Source organism: Macaca thibetana, chromosome 4 (genome assembly GCF_024542745.1).
Source record: "Macaca thibetana thibetana isolate TM-01 chromosome 4, ASM2454274v1, whole genome shotgun sequence".
Classification (NCBI taxonomy): domain Eukaryota; kingdom Metazoa; phylum Chordata; class Mammalia; order Primates; family Cercopithecidae; genus Macaca; species Macaca thibetana.
This window is the reverse complement of record NC_065581.1, coordinates 156,112,316-156,132,655: the sequence shown is the minus strand read 5'-3', so window position 1 is coordinate 156,132,655 and position 20,340 is coordinate 156,112,316. Positions and strand designations below refer to the sequence as shown.

General features: G+C 38.7%; 2 protein-coding genes across 14 annotated transcripts in view; both read right to left on the bottom strand.

The window, feature by feature from the left end:
- Positions 1 to 20,340, bottom strand: part of SNX3 (sorting nexin 3) — a 1,122,685-nt gene that overhangs the window by 809,182 nt on the left and 293,163 nt on the right. The gene's annotated exons all lie outside the window — the stretch shown is intronic.
- SESN1 (sestrin 1) overlaps positions 1 to 20,340 on the bottom strand; it is a 107,296-nt gene that overhangs the window by 39,769 nt on the left and 47,187 nt on the right. The gene's annotated exons all lie outside the window — the stretch shown is intronic.

The following is a 20,340-nucleotide window of genomic DNA, read 5'->3' as shown; positions in this document are numbered from 1 at the left end:
TTTTTGAGATGGCGTCTCTCTCTTGTGCCAGGCTGGAGTGCAGTGGCACAGTCTCGGCTCACTGCAACCGCCTCCGCCTCCCGGGTTTGGTTCAAGCGATTCTCCTGCCTCAGCTTCCCGAGTAGCTAGGACTACAGGCGTGCACCACCACGTCCAGCTAATTTTTGTATTTTTAGTAGAGATGGGGTTTCACCATGTTGGCCAGGATGATCTCGATCTCTTGACCTCGTGATCTGCCCGCCTCGGCCTCCCAAAGTGCTGGGATTATAGGCGTGAGCCACTGCGCTCAGCCAGGTTTAACTTTTTAAGTAACTGCCAAACTGTTTTCCAAAGTAGTTGTACCATTTTATATTCTCACTCATCAGTGTATAAGACATCTTCTGCCAGGTATGGTGGCTCACACCTGTAATCTCAGCATTTCAGGAGCCCAAAGCGGGCGGATCACTTGAGACCAGAAGGTCAAGACCAGCCTGGCCAACACAGTGAAACCCTGTCTCTACTAAAAATACAAAAGTTAGCTGGGCATGGTGGCACATACCTGTAATCCCAACTACTCAGGAGGCTGAAGCATGAGAATTGCTTGAGTCCAGGAGGTGCAGGTTGCAGTGGGCTGAGATTGCACAACTGCACTCCAGTCTGGGTGACAGAGAAAGACTTTGTCTAAAAAACAATAAAAGACATCTTGGCCGGGTGCGGTGGCTCACGCCTGTAATCCCAGCACTTTGGGTGGCTGAGGCGGGCGGACTGCCCGAGGTCAGGAGTTCGAGACCAGTCTGGCCAACATGGTGAAACCCCGTCTCTACTAAAAGTACAAAAAAATTAGCCAGGCTTGGTGGCATGCGCCTGTAATTCCAGCTATTCAGGAGGCTGAGGCAGGAGAATTGCTTGAACCAGGGAGGTGGAGGCTTCAGTGAGCTGAGATTGCGCCATTGCACTCCAGCCTGGGCGACAGAGGGAGACTCTGTTTTGAAAAAAAAAAAGAGACATCTTTAGCAATGCTCAGCACTGTCAATCTAAAACATTTTAGTCAATCTAATGGGTGTAGTGCAGTTGCTCTTAACAAGTGATTTTTTCTCCCATGGGACATCTGATAATTTCTGCGTATACTTTCGATTTTCACAACTGGTGAGGAGCAGGTTGTTACTGGTATGTAGCAGGTAGAGACCAGGGAGGCTGCTAAATATCCTACAATGCACAGGACAGCTCCCCCTCCCACAACCAAGCATTATCTGGCCCAAGATGCCTAATGTAGCAATATCTCATTGTGATTTTAATTTGCATTTCCTTGATAACTTTTGATACTGAACATGTTTTAATGTGCTTATTGGTCATTTATATACATACAGATATTTTTGTGAAGTATCAGTTCAAACCTTTTGTCCATTTTTTATTGGGTTGGTTATTTTCTTGTGCTGTAAGTATTCTTTATATATTTTGAATACAAGTACTTTGATATACGTGTTACAAATTTTATTTCAGTCTGTGGCTTGCCTTTCATTTTCCTAATGGTGTCTTTTGAAGATCATGTTTTAATTTTGATATGATCCAATTTGTCAATATTTTCTTTAATGTCTCATGCTTGTATTCTAGATAAGAAACCTTTGCCTACCCCCAGGTTATACACTTTTTTTCCCATCTGTTTTCTTCTGAAAGTTTTATAACTTTAGGTTTTAATTTAATAGGTTATATAAATTTTATGATATTTGAAAATAAAACTGCTGAAGTTTCTCTTCAGGGAATGGGATTATGGGTGAATGGCATTCACTTTTTAAATACATCTGTTGTATCTGACAATAATTATTAAACATTCTACAGTACAGATAACTTTTTGGACTAAGGGAAGAATGGGAATGAGAAGTTTATATCTAATGGGGCTAATTTGTTGTTGTTGTTATCACAGGGACCAAATTTGACCTTAAAGTCTTCTGGTAAATTTGCATGTATGTATGTTAAATTAAGTGCTGTCTGATGAGTTTCTACTACATTAACTCCATGCAGCAAAAAAGTAAAGTGGTCTTTCTTCCAGAGACCAGTGCCTTTCTTCCAGGCAATACTGGGGGGTAAGATAGGGTTAAACAAGATGGTTCTACTTTTAGTACCCTTGGGTCATAAAAAAGCATCTCTTAAAAATAGTATTAGTTGATGCCACATGGAAGACTGGGCAACACAGACCATAGAAGCAAAGAGAATCTACTACTTAAAAATAATTGCCCCTATCTCAGAACTGGCACAGAACAAAGACTGGGTCATGAAAGCAGTGCACTGGAAAAACAGACTATTTTAGAGAGCCTCCTAGTATCAGAAAAGAACGACCCCCCAAACTTTCCAATAAATCTGCAGCTGAAGAAATGAAAAAATGGTATAGGATTGCACAGTGGTGCATATGGTGACATGAGAGAGGGTATCTCTGAATTGGGTTTGAAGTTTACCTTTATGTATATTAACTGTCTCATAGAGATTTAGTCTAAATTGTTCACTTCATAAGTAAAAAATTCTTATAGCTTCATGTCTACTCTGAAACAGATTTAGTGTTTGAAGATGGTTTTAGGATACTTTTCTACCTTCTCTTCTTAAGGAAATTATTTACTGTGGAAGATCTGCAATAATGTAAGCAGTAAATGAAAGACTAAAAGAGGAGGAATGGTCCTAAATTTTACAAAGAATTTCAAAGACCTACAATTTCTAAGCATAATAGAGCTCTGTGTCCCAGAAAGACTCTTCTCAGCCACTGATGACTAAGGACACTATTAGGAACTATTAGAACCACGGGTTAAAACACAGTAATTGAACCAAAAAGTTGGTCTCCAGACTAAATGCACTTGATTTATGGCAATTGTACTATTCAGAACAATTCTTACGAGAAGCAGGAATGATTTTGCTTTATTAAATCTTTTTCTTGAGTGTAAATTATTGCTTAAAATGCTGTGAATACTGAATTTTAAATGTTGCCACTCACTTCCTACGACGTCTCCCTCCTCAATCCACTCCTTTCCTCCAATAACAAGCAGATTTGTCTATTCTGTTTCTCTTTTCTTTTCTTTAAGATGGGTTCTTGCTCTGTCACCTAGGCTGGCGTGCAGTGGCACAGTCATGTCTCACTGCAGTTTTGAGCTTGGGGCTCAAGCGATCCTCCTGTCTTATCCTCCCAAGTAGAGTTTTACAGGTGCATGCCACCACACTCAGCTATTTTTTTTTTTTTTTTTTTGTAGAGACAGAGTCTTGCTATGTCGCTCAAGCTGGTCTTTATCTCCTTGCCTCAAATGATCTTCCCACTTTGGCCTCCCAAAGTGCTGGGATTATAGGCATAAGCCATCACACCCAGCTGCTGTTTTTCCTAGTGAGGAAGGAAATGTTCAAGTTATTTTTCTACATAAGTTTGTATCTAATTACATTAAAATTGCTGAGCTCCTTCAAGCTCTTAGAACTCCTCAGTAAGGTTCTTAGACATTATTAACATGACAGATAACATAAGGTCTGAGATATTACGATACCTAACCCTCAAAATGTTAAGTATCTCTGCACCCAATGGAAGTGGCAGGTAAAAATAAAACAGCCTTTTAACTTGGCCATAGCTTTTGGAGACACTTGGGTCTTAGACACATGTGTCTGTTTCCTCCGATTCTCTCCTCTCTAGTCCTGCATTAGTATAAGCAAGACCCCTAGCTCTGAACCCTCAGAATCAGCACTTTAGTACCTAACGAGAAAGCCATTGCTAGGACCGCCCCCCCCCGATCTAAGAATCTGGTCTAAGGAGAGATATGACAATCAAGAATAAAAAGAATGGTTCTGGAAAAGCAAGAATATCAAATAAATTTCTAAGGACTGTGAATGCCCACAAAAGCATGATCAAGGCTCTATGTCCAGAGCATTTATGTAAAGGTATAGATTGCTAGTAGTAAGTTTCTTCCTATGCATGCAGAGTATACCAAGGGGAAAAGACAGTAGAAGATTTCTCCAGTGTATCAATAGATGAGGCACCTGAACTTCTCATGTCTCAAAATATTCTATGCTCAGCTGCCTAAAGTTACTTTATCCATAAGTTCAAGGATGCAGTGAGAATAGGTGAAAAAGAGGAAGAATAAAAATAGCTGGGATGTGGCTTAGAGAAAAATATGTCACAAAGGAAAAAATAAGTCTGGAATCTTCAAGATTCTAAGGTCTGGAAAGGAATCATAAAAATCTCACATTAAGAAATGATTATGGTTCTACCTAGGGACTACAGAATAAAATGTAAGATGTATGTAGGGTTTTATGGTCAACAAATTAATTTCCCATAGAATGACTTGTACAATTTCTTACAACAACCTTGTAAGATGTATCTCATTATTCCTGTATTACCCATGAAGAAACGTCACACAACTGACAAGTGGCAGAGCTACAAGTCCAATGCAGGTCTGCTCTGACTTCAGGTCCAGTGCCCTTTGCTTTCCACCACTCAAGAGTTTAAAATGCAGCTTCAGAGCCTCTCTTAGGGGGCTTACAATCCAGTTGATCATAAAATACTCAGAAACAATTAGAGAACACTTCTAGGCAACGTGTAATTTTGTATTAAATTATACACCACCAACTGCAAATATCCAGAAGTAGGGAGTCAGTAAAGGCTTAAAAGATGGGTAAACGGGAATGACATAGAGGAGAGAATAAACTGGATGAACTCAAGAGACAGTTAAGAGATTTCCCTGGCTCTGGCAGGAGATGAGTGAGTTAGTAGTGGGAAACGGTCAGTTTTAGGTAGTCTATAAAATCAGTAGAAGTGATTAGATACTGCAAGGGGTAATAAAGGAGCCCTAAAAGATTTCTCAGCAGGGATATAAAGGAGTGAAAGCAGTGACTGTGCATGAGGAGCTCAAGGCAAATTAAATATGTGCACTTCAGTGGAAGAGGTAGTGCTACCATTCCACCTCTCCAGCCTCACACCACCACCAAAAGTCCACCTGCTGGAATCACTCCTAGACTTGTGTATGTGCTCTTCCCTCTGAGTTCAAGTCTTTCCCCTCTAATCATGGCCCACCCCTCATCTTTGGCCTGAAGTTAGAAGTCATTGCCTTGAAGAACCCTTCCCTGACCCCTCCTGGTCTGAGTTAGATCTCCTCCTTTGAAAATTTCCTCTGTGGCAGCACTTATCTCTGAGCACTATAATTTCCAGTGAGCTAGCCAGTCTCCCTTATTAGGCTGAAAGCTCCCAGGGTAGGAAATGGCCCATCTTTTTCCAGCATTGAAATCCCTTGGTACATAATGGGTGATTTAGAGGAAGCAAAAAGAAGTATATAGTCAGGAAACAGATTTAGGGATTAACTTCCCCTAAGATTACAGGCTGAGTATCCCCTATACCAAATGCTTGGGACCAGAAGTATTTCAGGTTTTGAAATATTTGCATATATATAATGAAATTATAGATGGAACCCAAGTCCAAACATGAAATTCATTTATGTTTCATATACACCTTATATACATATCCTGAAGGTAATTTTTTTTTTTTTTTTTTTGAGACGCAGTCTTGCTCTGTCACCCAGGCTGGAGTGCAGTGGCCGGATCTCAGCTCACTGCAAGCTCCGCCTCCCGGGTTTACGCCATTCTCCTGCCTCAGCCTCCCGAGTAGCTGGGACTACAGGCGCCCGCCACCTCACCCGGCTAGTTTTTTGTATTTTTTAGTAGAGATGGGGTTTCACCGGGTTAGCCAGGATGGTCTCGATCTCCTGACCTCGTGATCCGCCCGTCTCGGCCTCCCAAAGTGCTGGGATTACAGGCTTTAGCCACCGTGCCCGACCTCCTGAAGGTAATTTTATACAATATTGTAAATAATTTTGTGCATAAATAAAAGTTTGTGTTAAGTACTTATGTGTGGAATTTCCCACGGATCACCTGAGGTCGGGAGTTGGAGACCAGCCTGACCAACATGGAAAAACCCCATCTCTACTAAAAATACGAAAAAATAAGCCAGATGTGGTGGTGCAGGCCTGTAATCCCAGCTACTCAGGAGGCTGAGGCAGGAAAATCACTAGAACCTGGAAGGCGGAGGTTGCAGTGAGCCGAGATCATACCATTGCACCCCAGCCTGGGCAACAAGAGCGAAACTCCGCCTCAAAAAAAAAAAAAAAAAAAAAAAAAAAAGTCTCAGAGTTTGGAGCATTTCGGATTAGGGGTGCTCACCCTGTATATGAAAAGGTAAGGCTGGGCGCAGTGGCTCACGCCTGTAATCCCAGCACTTTGGGAGGCCGAGGCGGGCAAATCACAAGGTCAGGAGTTCAAGACCAGCCTGACCAACATGGTGAAACCCTGTCTCTACTAAAAATACAACAAATTAGCCGGGTATGGTGGTGCATGCCTGTAATCCCAGCTACTGGGGAGGCTGAGGCAGGAGAATCGCTTGAACCCAGGAGGCGGAGGTTGCAGTGAGCCGAGATTGGGCCACTGCACTCCAGCCTGGGCGACAGAGCAAGACTTCATCTGGGGGGGGGTGGGGGGGCGGGGTGGGGGGCGGGGGAAGAAAAGGTAAGAAGACAGATACATATATAACCATGCTAATACGGAAGAATATAAATTGGACGATGGCCTCTTGTCTCAGTGATGGAGATATTCCAAGCCTTCTTTTCTTTTGTCTACCCAAGCCCCTTAATGAAGCGGAGGACTGGATCAGGGTCAGAGCTAAGATAGGAAGATATACCTTTTATAACCATCACTTGAGGACAATAGGCTATAGTTTTTTAAAAAACAATTTTTTCTTCTGCTAAAAGGGAACAAAGAATTCAACAACTGTCATTTGAGAGCACAGTGCTTTGCAAGAACCCACACATGTATTTCAATGTATACAAAGATGAATCATAATTCCAGCCCTAAGGAACCTTATAATCCAATTTTAAAAAACCCATGAGGTAAAATTATGTTAAAGGTACAGGCAATGCTATGGATTCAGAGTAGGGGAAAAAGTCAAGGGATTATTAAAACTGTTGCAAGCAGGAACATGAGGTGATTGAGCTGTGATTTTGGAAGATGAAAAGAAACCTCTAGGATAGTCTGAGTTGTAGGGAGAAGCTAAAGACAGACTTAAAGCCAAAGACAGTGCAGTGGTCTGGTTAAGAAGTCACAAGGATATAAACCAGTGATGCCGGTGGAAATGAAATGAAGTAAATTTAAGTAAATGTAAGAAGGCAGACTGTTAAAAACTGATTATTAATTAGAAGAAAAAAATTTATTTCCCAAGAAGCCTCTTGCTTCTAACTTTATACCCAAACAAATATAAGCAAAGGTGGCATTGTCAGAGGTGGTTTTGATGGAGATGCTTATCAATAGGATGATAAGGTTATTTTTATTTAAAACCTGTTCACTTCTAGACAGGATGCCTCCAGCTGTTTTTATTCCATAATGTCCCTCTGCAATTATCTTCAGCGCTTAAGGTAGCACAATTAAGTAGAAAGAATCTGAACTTTGTAAAACTGAGATCTAGATTGCAACCCCAGCACATTATTTTATCTCCTCATGCCTTAGATTTTCATTTGTAAAATGGGAGGGGCCATACTTCATAGGATAGTTCTAAGAACAAAATTTGATAATATGAAAACTGCTAGAAACAGGCAAGTTACTGTATGACAGTGCCAAAATGCTGGATTCCGGTTGCCATCTGGACAGGAGAAATATTTATAATAAATTAAGAACAAGCTTTTAGTTAACAGTGCCTCTCATAACTGATTCCAGCCATGTTTCTGTTAGTGATAAGATGACAATCAGATGGACTTAAGCATTTGTAAAGAAGCGGAGGCAAGGCTCAAAGCATCAGCATTAGAGCCTAACAACCTGGGATACAAGGATAAATTAAATCTCTCTTAGCCTCAATGTCCTCACCCATACAATGGGCATGATAACACAGCAGTCTTAGAGAGCCACAGGATTACATGAAACCATGCACAGCGAGTGGTTAATAGTAGGTGGTCAGTAAATATTAGTTGTGGGACCTACCTTGTAAGAGCTATAGTACATTGAACCAACTGTCCTGTCTTACTTGGAATATAAATTAATTATTTAGCACAGCATTTTTGAAACACCCCTGATTTTACTCCTCCTCTTTGTGTTTTGGACTTGAATAATATGTATTTAAGATAAAAATTATTAGGTATTTATGTATTTTTAAAAATTTGGCATTTGTAATGGTATAATTACTTCTCTCAATTACAACATTTACTAAGTATCTATAAATAATTTAGTATTTACTAAATTATTTAAGTAATTATACCATTACAAATACCAAAATTTTACTAAATAGTAAAACATTTACTAAGTATCTGTAAATAATTTAGTATTAAGTACAATCTACCCTCACTGATTTTATATATTATAGAATCTGCATTTTAAATACAATATTGAATATTATCTCTTATTTATCAATTCTGAGTATCTTTCATTATTGATACATTTTCAATAAAATTTACTGATCAACATCGTAGAAATGTGTAGTTGTCCTTAGCATCTATTCTCTCCTTCTTCCATGGTTAATAAAAGCTCAAATCTTTAGCTGGGCACATTACCACTCAGAATGAAGACCATATTATCCAGCTTTCCTTGAAGCTGGGTGTGAGTTACTAAGTTACTAAGCTCTGACCAGTGAGATATAAAAGGGAATGGGAGTGTGCACAGTGAATGTCACTAAAGTGAGAAAGCATATGCTTATTCTCCCAGTAAATTCTTCCTCTGTCTGAAATGTGGATGTGATGGCCAGAGCTGGAGCTGTCTTAGAGACAGAAGCCACATCTTGATGCTGTTGGAACAACAGAGAAGGGATTTGAGTTCCTGATGATTATGGAGCTGCTAAACCAGTCCTGTATGGCCTTTATTTACAAGGAAGAAAAATAAACTTTCCTATTTAAGAACTTTTATATCAGGGTTTCTGTCACTGGCAGCCTAATCTCATCCTAAATAATACAGAGAAAATGAAATCTGAATTTCAATTTCACTTATTTTCTTAATAGGTTTTTTCCTCAACTTACGGTGAGAAAGGGGGCAAGAGGATTCATTCAGCTGCCCCACCACTGCTAGAGTTCACATCATATTCCTAACCTGTCTTTTACCCCTACCCATTCTAGGGTCCATTTTGCTCTTCATCCTCAAGTTCAATTCCAAAAAAGAACTGACCCCAAAACAGCATTCATTTGTTCATTTCTCACTCAACAAATGCCTGCTGAGCATCTAGTGTGTGTTAGATGCTGAATAAAACAGACCCCTAACTTCAGAGAGCTAAGTCAGGCATTTTAAGAAATGTACATTAAATTTTCCTCTGTTAATTTGTACACTACACCTGTGTGGTCCCAAATTTTCTTACAGGATTGAAGTAAAAGACTGGGTATAAAAGGTTGGGGGAAAGCTGACATATGGAGTGGTAGGAAGAACCTTAGTACTGGAAATTTAGGAAATAAGGTGTTGAGGACTCTCGGGGACAAAGGCAAAGATGTGACTACTCAGCAGAGAAAAAAAAAAGGGAAAAGGAAAAGAACACATTCATTGACTCTTACTGGGCTTCATATAGCCTTAGAGCTTGTTATTTTTTTTGAGAAGGGGGTCTCACTCTGTTGCCCAGGCTCAATCATAGTGCACTGCTGCCTTAAATTCCTGGGCTCAAGTGATCCTCCCACCTTGGCCTCCCCAGTAGCTGGGACTACAGGTGCATGCCACCACACCCAGCTAATTTATTTTTATTTTTATTTTTGTAGAGATGGAGTCTTGCTATGTTACTTAGGCTGGTCTCAAACTCCGGGCCTCAAGTGATCCTCCTGCCTCAGCCTCCTGAACTGCTGGGATTACAGGCGTGAACCACTGCACCTGGCCCTCTGTAACATATTAATAATTAATAGGGACAAGCTTATTACTAAACTTCTGTAACTTCTAGAGCATAGTGATTGCCCTCCTTACTGTATCTGCCCTTTGCATTGTTAAAATCAAAGACTTTCAGAAACCCTCAAGACTACCCACCATTCTTTTCCAATTCTAGGCCCCACCCTCTTCCAGCCTCTTATTAGGACCTTTTCCTACCAATGTACACTTAGGGAAGAGAGGAGTCATTAGAATGGGGAGGGAGGGAGTGTTGTTGGAATTCTCAGTTAAAATTTAGTTTTTTTCATACAAACATTGCTAAAGTAGAATCTAAATGTCATTTCTGCTTCCAGCTTTATAGTTCAGCAAACCTGTGCAGTTAAAATCAGCATTTGTGGGTTGGCTTTAGGATTTGTCTGAGTGAGAAAGTAAGTTCAGAGTTTCAAATAATTAATATGAATTTTAACTTTAGACTATAGTCCTTTTGTGAGGAATGGAAAGCTTAACCATCATTCTTTGCCTAATAGAAAGATGGCATGGCACAACTATTACACACTTGGCTCCAGGAGAATGAAAAAGAAATGAACCAGTTTCTGATGCTGGGATCTAGTGCTTTTTGTTTTTATCTGAGGTTTGAGGGAAAGTGTATTTATCAAATACTACTAAACCAGATTAACTGTGACAGGTAGTTCTTAATACACTATAATATGATATGATAAAATTTTTTTTCTTAGGTTGTGGTTTTTAACACTTCACAAGCAGTTTCTTTTCCTGTTAACTTTCAGACAACTCTGCTTAAGCCTCAGTTAAATACCTGGAGGAAGTGCTACCACAATTTTAGCTTTCTTGTTTCCAGTTGAGCTATTATTCTCACCTGTTCCCCATTAGTAAAGTATCATATGTTCACTTACAGCTCTCTTTCTAGCCTAATAAAAAATGCTCTTAAAATAATTACAGTAAAATAATAAAAGTCATAAATCTGAGAGAGAAAAATAGGCATACTGCCCCATCAGTACTAACAAAAAGGTTTACAGATGTTTAAAAACTTTCTTTGGCTTTGGTTCAGCACCTCAGTTAGGAAACTTACCGATCAAGGTCCCTTGTCTTTTTCTACAGGGCCTGTGCCAATAATGTGCTGCCAAAATATAGCTGTTATATTCCTGATACAGCGTAAAAAGGCATGAAAACATTCTAAGTAGTAAAGACAATCTTTCCCTCCCCAATGGGCCATAAGTCCAGAAAAACAAGTTACCTCACTTATGAACCATGCTGTGATTATGAACCATGTCTGTGATGCAACAATATTGCACTACTATTTTCTATTAAAATGTACTTTTCAAATCAAAATCTTAGCTAAAATGTCCATCAAGGTTATAAAAATCTTGTTTTTTCTCTTATCCTTTTAAATTGGAATTTAGGGCACAGAAAAGAAGTATGTTTTTATTTCACCTAGGAAACATTACCAGGCCGTAGAAACCATAATACTCCACTAATTAGTATCTTTGTATAGCAATAATTAAAGCAACCTTAATTCACGGGGATGATTCTGAAATATACCAAGATGTTAAAATTTCCTCCATTAAACAATGCAATTATTAATATATTCTGTATCTAGTCCAATGTGATGTAATAATTACAGAATTTCAGAGCTAAAACAATTATAAGTTGGGTGAAACTAGAATAGATTTGGAGCATCTAAGTATTGATACTTTCATTCTATAGATGAAGAAATTGAGAACCAGAAGGAAAATATATGGTTTTAATGTTGAGATATTTATCATATTATAGTTTTTAGAAACTTGGACAATCATCAATAAAATCAGGGCTGGCCTTATTTGCTAGAGTATATGGCTGCTTGCTTGGTATAATTTCAGAAGCGCTATTATAAAAAAAAAAAAGGCATAGAAACTTGTCACCCAAATTCTTCCTGAGATACAAATAGTAAAATGATACCTAGTCATCTTCCATTTACATATTTAGTTGATGTTCAATGATGCCTGTAATTCTATAAGCTGACTAATTCCATTATCTTTTGTTAAAATGCAAGTACTCTGAAAAAGAGAAAAATCATTAAGCAATATAATAGATTCAAACCTTAGGTAGGCATTTAAGGTCAAAATCATGTCTATATGAGTATTCTTGAAAATCTCTTCTGGATGGCTCCATGCTAGAACTGACAGTCCACTTCTTAAGTAAGGCCAAAGTAGACATTTTGTCCTGCAGCATTAGAATAGATGACTTTATTTTCTAGCACTAGTTGGAGTCACTGGTATTTAGGGGCTTTGTATAAAAAAGCACAAGTCAGCTGGGCACGGTGGCTCATGCCTATAACCCCAGCACTTTGAGAGGCTGAGGCGGGCAGATCACTTGAGGTCAGGAGTTCAAGACCAGCTTGGCCAAAATAGTGAAACCTTGTCTCTACTAAAAATACAAAATTAGCCAGGTGTGGTGGCACACACCTATAGTTCCAGATACTTGGGCGGCTGAGGCAGGAGAACTGCTTGAACCCAGTTGTCGGAGGCTGCAGTGAGCTGAGCTGAGATCGTGCCACTGCACTCCAGCCTGGGCGAGACAAAGCAAGACTCATCTCAAAAAAACCCAAAAACCAAAAAACAAACAAAAACAACAACAACAACAACAAACACAAGTCTTTAGCACCTGAATTACCCACAGCACAATGAGATGTTGACTCTAAGAGAAGCAAGCAGGAATTCAAGGCCAAAGGGAATACAACACATTTCTGTTTCTCATTTCACACTCACTTAGGGGCATATGCTCTCTAAGTGGGATGTGGGACAGAATTGCCTATGCAATTTATATTTAAAATATTTTCTGCCCTATATTAAGAAATTTTTGATAAGCAAGAATAGTTAAATTTGCATAAGTATATGAACGAGGTAATTCCATTGTAGGGACCAGCTACTTCCCTAAGAACAGATTTTGATGGCCAACTGGGGCAGAAAGAAAGGAAGAAGAAGAGCAAGAGGAGGAGGAAGAAGAAGAATGAAGAGGAAAAGAAGGAAGAAGGAAGGAGGAGGAGGACAAGAAGAAGAGAAGAAAAGAAGAAGAGAAGAAGAAAAGAAGTGGGTAAGAATAAGGAGGAGGAGGAGGAAGAAGAAAGAAGGAGAAGAAGAAGGAAGAAGGAGGAGGAGGAGGAAGAGGATGAGGAGAAGGAGAAGAAGAAGAGAAAGAATATAAGAAGAAAAAGAAGAAGACAGAGGAGGAAGAAGAAGGAGGGAGGAGAAGGAGAAGGAAGGAGGAGAAGAAAGAAGAAGAAGAAGAAAGAAGACAGAAGACAGAAGAAAGAAGAGGCTCTGTGCCTGAGGGCAAGGAACGGATACTACAGAGAGCAGGGAAGACCATGACCAAAGATAAATTTTGCCTACTTCACAAATTTGTCTGGAATATAAATTGTATATGCTGCATAAAACATTTAAGTCATAATAGCTTATTAACCATACCATCTTACATTCTCAAACATGATTACCTGAGAATTTTCTGTAATTTCCCTTTACTTTTACAAATACTAACTATTAATGTCCAAGTGTCATCATTGTATTTCACGATTTTCAGTTCAAGATGAGGTCCAATTTAAGACAATTTGGAAGCAAGAACATCAAATCTGCAAATCACAGACCTGTCTGGTATCTTTTCTTACTGAGTACTGCCAGCAAGCACTGGCTATCTTTATCTTGAGAAGCACTGCTAAAACATCTCAAGTGGAGAGGTCATAGTTCCATCACTGGGATTAAAATCCCTAAGTCACCAAAATATATAAAAATGACTTACATTTGTAGATTCTAAACTTGCTAACCCAAATAGCGAAATGAGTTACTAGAAATGAGAACCAGTATTTTCATAAACTACAAATTTTCTAGTAAGAGTTCTTTTAGCTACCAATTCAGTTTTTTACCTTGTTGATTTTTCTATTTTCCTAACTAGAGTCTTGTTCATATAGAAAATAAGTTAGTCAAGTGAATTATTGTGGCTTCAACTCTGAAAAGGAAGCAGGATGGGAGAGAGGAGAAGGCACAGTTGAGGGGGATTATTTCCTGGCCACAGACTGCAACACAGCTGTGGCTGGGATTTCACAAATGTGTATGTACCATCAGACAAATGAAGGACAGTGAGAGAATGTGGATGGCTGAGCTCACTTAGGAACCACGACTGGGGAAACAACTACCTGGAAAGAGATGGCCTACTGATACCAAGTACAGTATTATCTTTAGCATGAAAACTTCAATCATGAGATTAGAGATTATTATTTGAATTGCTAGTCTTCAACTACAGCACTAATAAATGTTAAGCAACAATGACCCCCACCACAACCCCCAACTCTCCCTTCTTTCACAAGAGAAAAAATCTAGTTTGGCAAGTCTCTTCTCCTTTATATGACATTCCTTTTTCTTATATTTAAATACACGTTTTTGAATAAATTAGGCAGAAAAGTATTAGGACTGAGGATTTTTTAGGGGGAGTAATAATAAATTACTGGGGTTGAAGAAGGATTAAAAGGTTTCATTTATTGTTTGGACTTTTGATTTCTCTGTCAATTTAGTTGTTAAATATGGGAAAGTTACTATGAATGTATCGTTTTAGTTGTGCCATTCTCATTCTTTGTGTACATACTTGTCCAAGGACTCTTGGGGTAACGCCAGCAAATTACATCAGGTGTTTCACTACAATGATTAAATTAAAACAGGAATTCTTGGTGTCGCTTCCTTGATTTTAACTTAAAAACAAATGAACTGTTAACCATATATGTGACAAACTAGCATAATTTTTATTTTTTAGATGGAGTCTCCCTCTGTCGCCCAGGCTGGAGTGCAGTGGTGCAATCTCGGCTCACTGCAAGCTCCGCCTCCCGGGTTCAAGCGATTCTCCTGCCTCAGTCTCCTGAGCAGCTAGGACCACAGGCGCCTGTGACCACGTCCGGCTAATTTTTTGTATTTTTAATAGAGACAGGGTTTCACCGTGTTAGCCAGGATGGTCTTGATCTCCTGACCTCGTGATCTGCCTGCCTTAGCCTCCCAAAGTGCTGGGATTACAGGTGTGAGCCACCGCACTCAGCCCAACCTAGCACAAATTTTTAAAATAATATATCCTCAATTTACAGAGTGTGCATCATTTCAAATTGCAGGCCGGGCACGGTGGCTCCTGCCTATGCTTCCAGCACTTTGGGAAGCTGAGGAAGGAGATTAGTGTGAGCCCAGGAGTTTGAGATCAGCCTGGGCAACATAGTGGGACACTGTTTCTATTAAAAAAAAAAACAAAAAAACAAAACTAGCCAGGCATGGTGGCATGCACCTATAGTCCCAGCTACTTGGGAGGCTTAGGCAGGAGGATTGTTTGAGCACAGAAGGCTGCCGTGAGTTGTGATTGTACCAGTCTGGGTGGCAGAGTGAGACCCTGTCTCAAAAACTAAATAAATAATAATTTTTTTAAAAAATTGCAACATAAAAATAGCAGATGACCTTTTGCTATTTCTCGTCTCCAACAACAACTCAGCAAATCTACCAAACCTACTTGTAAAAGTACTCACGCCACCAAGTAACTATGAAGCCAAAGGAGGGATTTTGAGGACAATGAAAAAGTAGTAGAAGTTATTTACCATAATTGTTGTTTTACTACATTTTTTGAAAAAGCAGGAATTATTACATTAATATCAAATAAAGTAGACTTCAGAGCAAAGAAAATTACCAGAGACAGGGAGGGACATTATATATCATGATAAAAAGTTAAACCCACCAAGAAGATATAGCAATCCCAAATGCACATCCACCAAACAGCTGTAAAATATATGAAGGAAAACCTGATAGTACTGAAAGAAGAAATAAACAAATTCATAATTATAGTAAGAGACTTCAACATTCCTCTCTCAACAATTGCTAGAACAACTAGACAGAAAATCAGCAAAGATGTAGAGGAACTCAACAATATTATAAACCATCAGGATGTAATCAACATTTATAAAATACTCCACCTAATAAGAAAATACATATCCTTTTAGCATGCTCAGGGAATATATACCAAAACAGAATACATCATGGCCATAAAATAAATCTGAATATATTTAAAAGAACAAAAATCATGCAAAGTATGTGTTCTCTGATCAAAATAAAATCACACTAAAAATAAATAATAGAAAGATAATAGGAAAATGGAAGCCTGGACACATTTGCAAACTAAACACCACACTCAGAAATGATTCATGAGTAAAAGAGGAGGTATTGGGGAGATTTAAAAAATACATTGAATAGGATGAAAATGAAAATACAACATATCAAAATTTGTGGAACACAGCTGAAGCAGTGCTGAGAGGGAAATTTATAACACTGCATGCATACATTAAAAAAATAAAAAATTCAGATAAATGATCCAAAATTCTACCTCAAGAGCCTAGGGAAAGAAGAGCAGTATAAACTGAGAATCAAGCAGAGGGAAGAAAATAATAAAGAACAAACATCAATGAATTTGAAAACAGAAAAACAAAAGAGTAAAAGAAAATCAGTGAAACCAAGTGCTGGTTCTTTGAAAAGAAAAAAAATGGAAAAACCTCTATCAAGACTGACACGGAAAATAAGAGAAGACATAAGTTACCAATATTTATTAGGAATGAAACAGAAGATTATTGCAAAAAAAAAAAAAACCCCTGCAACGACCAAAAGATAATAATGGAATACTGTGAACATTCTATACTTATACATTTGACAAGTTAGACAAAATGGGTCAATTCCCACCATAACTCACCTACTATGAAATATATCACTTGAATAGTCCTATTACTATTAAGAAAACTGAATTTGTGATTTTTAAAAACTCCCCCAAAATAAATTCCCAAATCCAGTTTCTTTCACTGGATAACTCCACCAAACATCTAAAGAATTAACTCCAATTTTACATAGTATTTTCCAGAAAATAAGAAAGGAGGGAAAATTTTTCAATTATTTTTATGAAGCTAGCATTAGCCTAATACCAAAACCAGACAAAGACAGTACAAAAAAAGAAAAATACAGTCCTCATGATAATGGAGGCAAAAATCCTAAGCAAAATAATTAGCAAACAGAATTCCACAATGTATAAAAAGCATTATATGTCATGATTTAGGGGGATTTATTCCAGGAATGCATGGCTGGTTCAACATCTGAAAATCAATCAATATAATCTACCATTTTAACAGGCTAAGGAAGAAAAACCATATGTTCATATTAATTAATGCAGAAAAACATATCAGTAAATTTAACACTGATTTATGATTTTTAAAAACTTTCAGAAAAAAAAGAACAGGGTGGGAGTTACCTCAGCTTAATGAAAAACTTCTACAAAAACCTACAGCTATTTTTATACTTAATGGTGAAAGATGGAATGCTTTCCTCTTAAGATTGGGAAGAAGGAAAGAATATTTACTCTCATCACTCTTACTCAACATAGTCCTGGAAGTTCTAGTCAGGACAATAAGGCAAGAAAAGTAAAAGCCATACAGATTAAAAAAAAACAAAAAACAAAAAACAAAAAAACGGAATAAATACAACTGTCCCAACTTACAGATGACACAATGATGTACACAGAAAATCCCAAGGAATTCATAAAAAACAACGAACGAACTAGAACTAATAAGGGAGTTGAGCAGGTTGCCGGATACAAAGTTAATATACAAGAGTGAATTGCTTTCCTATAGACCATCAATGAACAATTGGAATTTGAAATTTAAAAAATTACAATAAAAAATAAAATAGGTATAAATCCAACAAAATATGTACAGACTCTATACACCAAAAACTACAAAACTCTGATCAAAGAAATCCAAGATCCAAATAAGTGGAGAAATACTCAATGCTCATAGATTGGAAGACTCAATACTAGTAAAGTGTTCATTTTTCCCATCTGTTAAGTTCAACATTCCAATTAGAATCCTGGAAAGCTATTTTGTAAGTATCAACAAGCTGATTCAAAATTTTATATGGAAAGGCAAAAGACCTAGAACAGTCATACTGTTTTCATGACTCACTATAAAGCTATCATAATCAATACAGCATAATATTGGTGAAAGGCCAGATACACATATCAATGGAACAGAATAGAGAGCCCAGAAATAGACTGATAAAAATATGGTCAACTTATTGTTAACAAAGAAGTGGCCAGGCATGGTGGCTCACACCTGTAATCCCAGCACTCTGGGAGGCCAAGGCAAGAGGATTGCTTGAGCCCAGGAGTTCAAGACCAGCCCAAGCAACACAGGGAGACTCTATTCCTACAAAAACAAATATATATATATATATATATCCAGGCATAGTGGCACATGCCAGTGATCCCAGCTACTTGGGAGGCTAAGACAGGAGGGCCGTCTGAGCCAAGGATACTGGCACTGAGCCGTGATTACACCACCACACTCCAGCCTGGGTGACAGAGTGAGAACCTGCCTTAAAAAAAAAAAAAAAAAAAAAAAAAGGGGAGCACAGGCAATTCAATGGAGAAAGGATAGTCTTTCCACCAAGTGATGATGAACTAATAGGACATCCATATGCAAAAAAAAGAAAGAAAACAAAATGACTCCAGACACAAACCTCATACCCTTAACAAAAAGTAACTCAAAATGGATCACAGACCTAAATTTAAATTTAACATATGAGACTAAAAAACATCTAGAAGAAAACATAAGAGAGTATCTAGATCTAGATCACTCTGAATGATCTCATTCTTTCATCACTGACCAAACCTGTAATTACATCTCAGTCCTTTCTCCTGAATCTGAGGCCTATTTCTCTATCTGCTTAAAATATTTAATCTTGATGTCACACAGACATCTCGAATCAAAAAATAAAAAATAAAAGGCTGAACTCAGCCGGGCACAGTGGCTCACATCTGTAATCCCAGCACTTTGGGAGCCCGAGGCGGGCAGATCACCTGAGGTCAGGAGTTCGAGACCAGCCTGACCAACATGAAGAAACCCAGTCTCTACTAAAAATACAAAATTAGCTGAGCGTGGTGGTGCACGCCTGTAATCCCAGCTACTCGGGCAGCTGAGGCAGGAGAATCAGTTGAACTTGGGAGGCAGAGGTTGCAGTGAGCCGAGATTGCGCCATTGCACTCCAGCCTGGGCAACAAGAGCCAGACTCCATCTCTAAAAAAAAAAAAAAAAACAAAAAGGCTGAACTCATCACCTTCCCCAAACCCATTGCACTACGCTACCACCTTTTATATTCCCTATCTCCACGAAGGCCTTATTATACCTCCAGTTGTCCAGTGCAGACACCTGCAAGTCTGTGCCTAGCTAGGCTCCTCTGACACCCTTACTAACCTCTTGTCAAGTTCTGAATATTCTACATCCTAGAAACTGTCAAATCTAACCCCTAACTTCAACCTCACTCCCAATCCCATCAAAACAGCCCCTCACCATGTCTCTCCCGGATTAGAACAATAGCCTCCTTTCTGTCTCAATGCCTTTGCCACCTTCTAGCCTATTCTCTACTCTGGAGCAGTCTTTCCAAAATGCAGATCTGATGATGATATAACCCTTGATAGGTTCCCCCTAACTTTCAAAATAAAATCCAGATTCTTCACATGGCATATAATTCCATTTCAGATTTCATCTCTATCTATGTCTCCAATGATACTGAGTTCAACTTACTTACAGTTCTTCAAACACAGTAAATCTCATGATTCTGTACTTCTGCACATGCTAATCTCTCTGACCAGAGCACCTTATCTCTCACTTCTTCAACTGGCCTCTCCTTAGTCAGGTTTCAGGAGCCAGCTGAGGCATTACTCTTCTACAGAGGCTACCCCGACTACTCCCTTTCTGTGTCCCCTCATCCCCAACCATCCAAAGCTTTTACCGAATTCTCTTGCATGGCACTTACCAGTATATACCGTAACTGCCTGTTTATCTTGCCCACCTGTCTGCGAGCTCCTTGAGAATGAGATCATTGCCTTATCTGTTTCTCCAGTGTCTGGCATGGAATATTACACAGAGTAGATAATACATGTTTCTGAAATAAATAAATCTGAGGCACGATATGGAAGAACTCTAACTGAAAATAAGAATTTGATTTTGAACTTGTATGGACTGAAAAAAAGTGTATTCTGTCCTTTGCTCTAAATGAAAAACTAATGCCTTAACCTTCAATAATTCATATACTTTGGAATATAAGTAAAAATATTACATTTAAAAGCTTAAAAAAATCTAATGCAATATTTTTGCTGTCAGCATTCACTGAAACAGTGACAAGAATGACCTTCACAAATGCCCTCCCTTTATCTTTTGTGTTCCAAGATCACAAAGGCCTCAATAAACATTCAGCTACCTTCAACTGACCCTGCTTGTATGTGGTGCAGGCAGTTTACCACAGGTGAATAATCTGAGGAGCCACCTTCCTGAGACATTCATTCCTCCACCTCCCTTGTTTACTCGTCTTGAGATCTGCACCACAGTATTGCACGGTGGGTTTAGTTAACAAAAGTAGTGAAAGTATTTTTAAAGGATTACTGTTAAAATGTAGTGACTGCATAGGAAATACCAAGGCTGTGCTCTGAAAAGGCAGG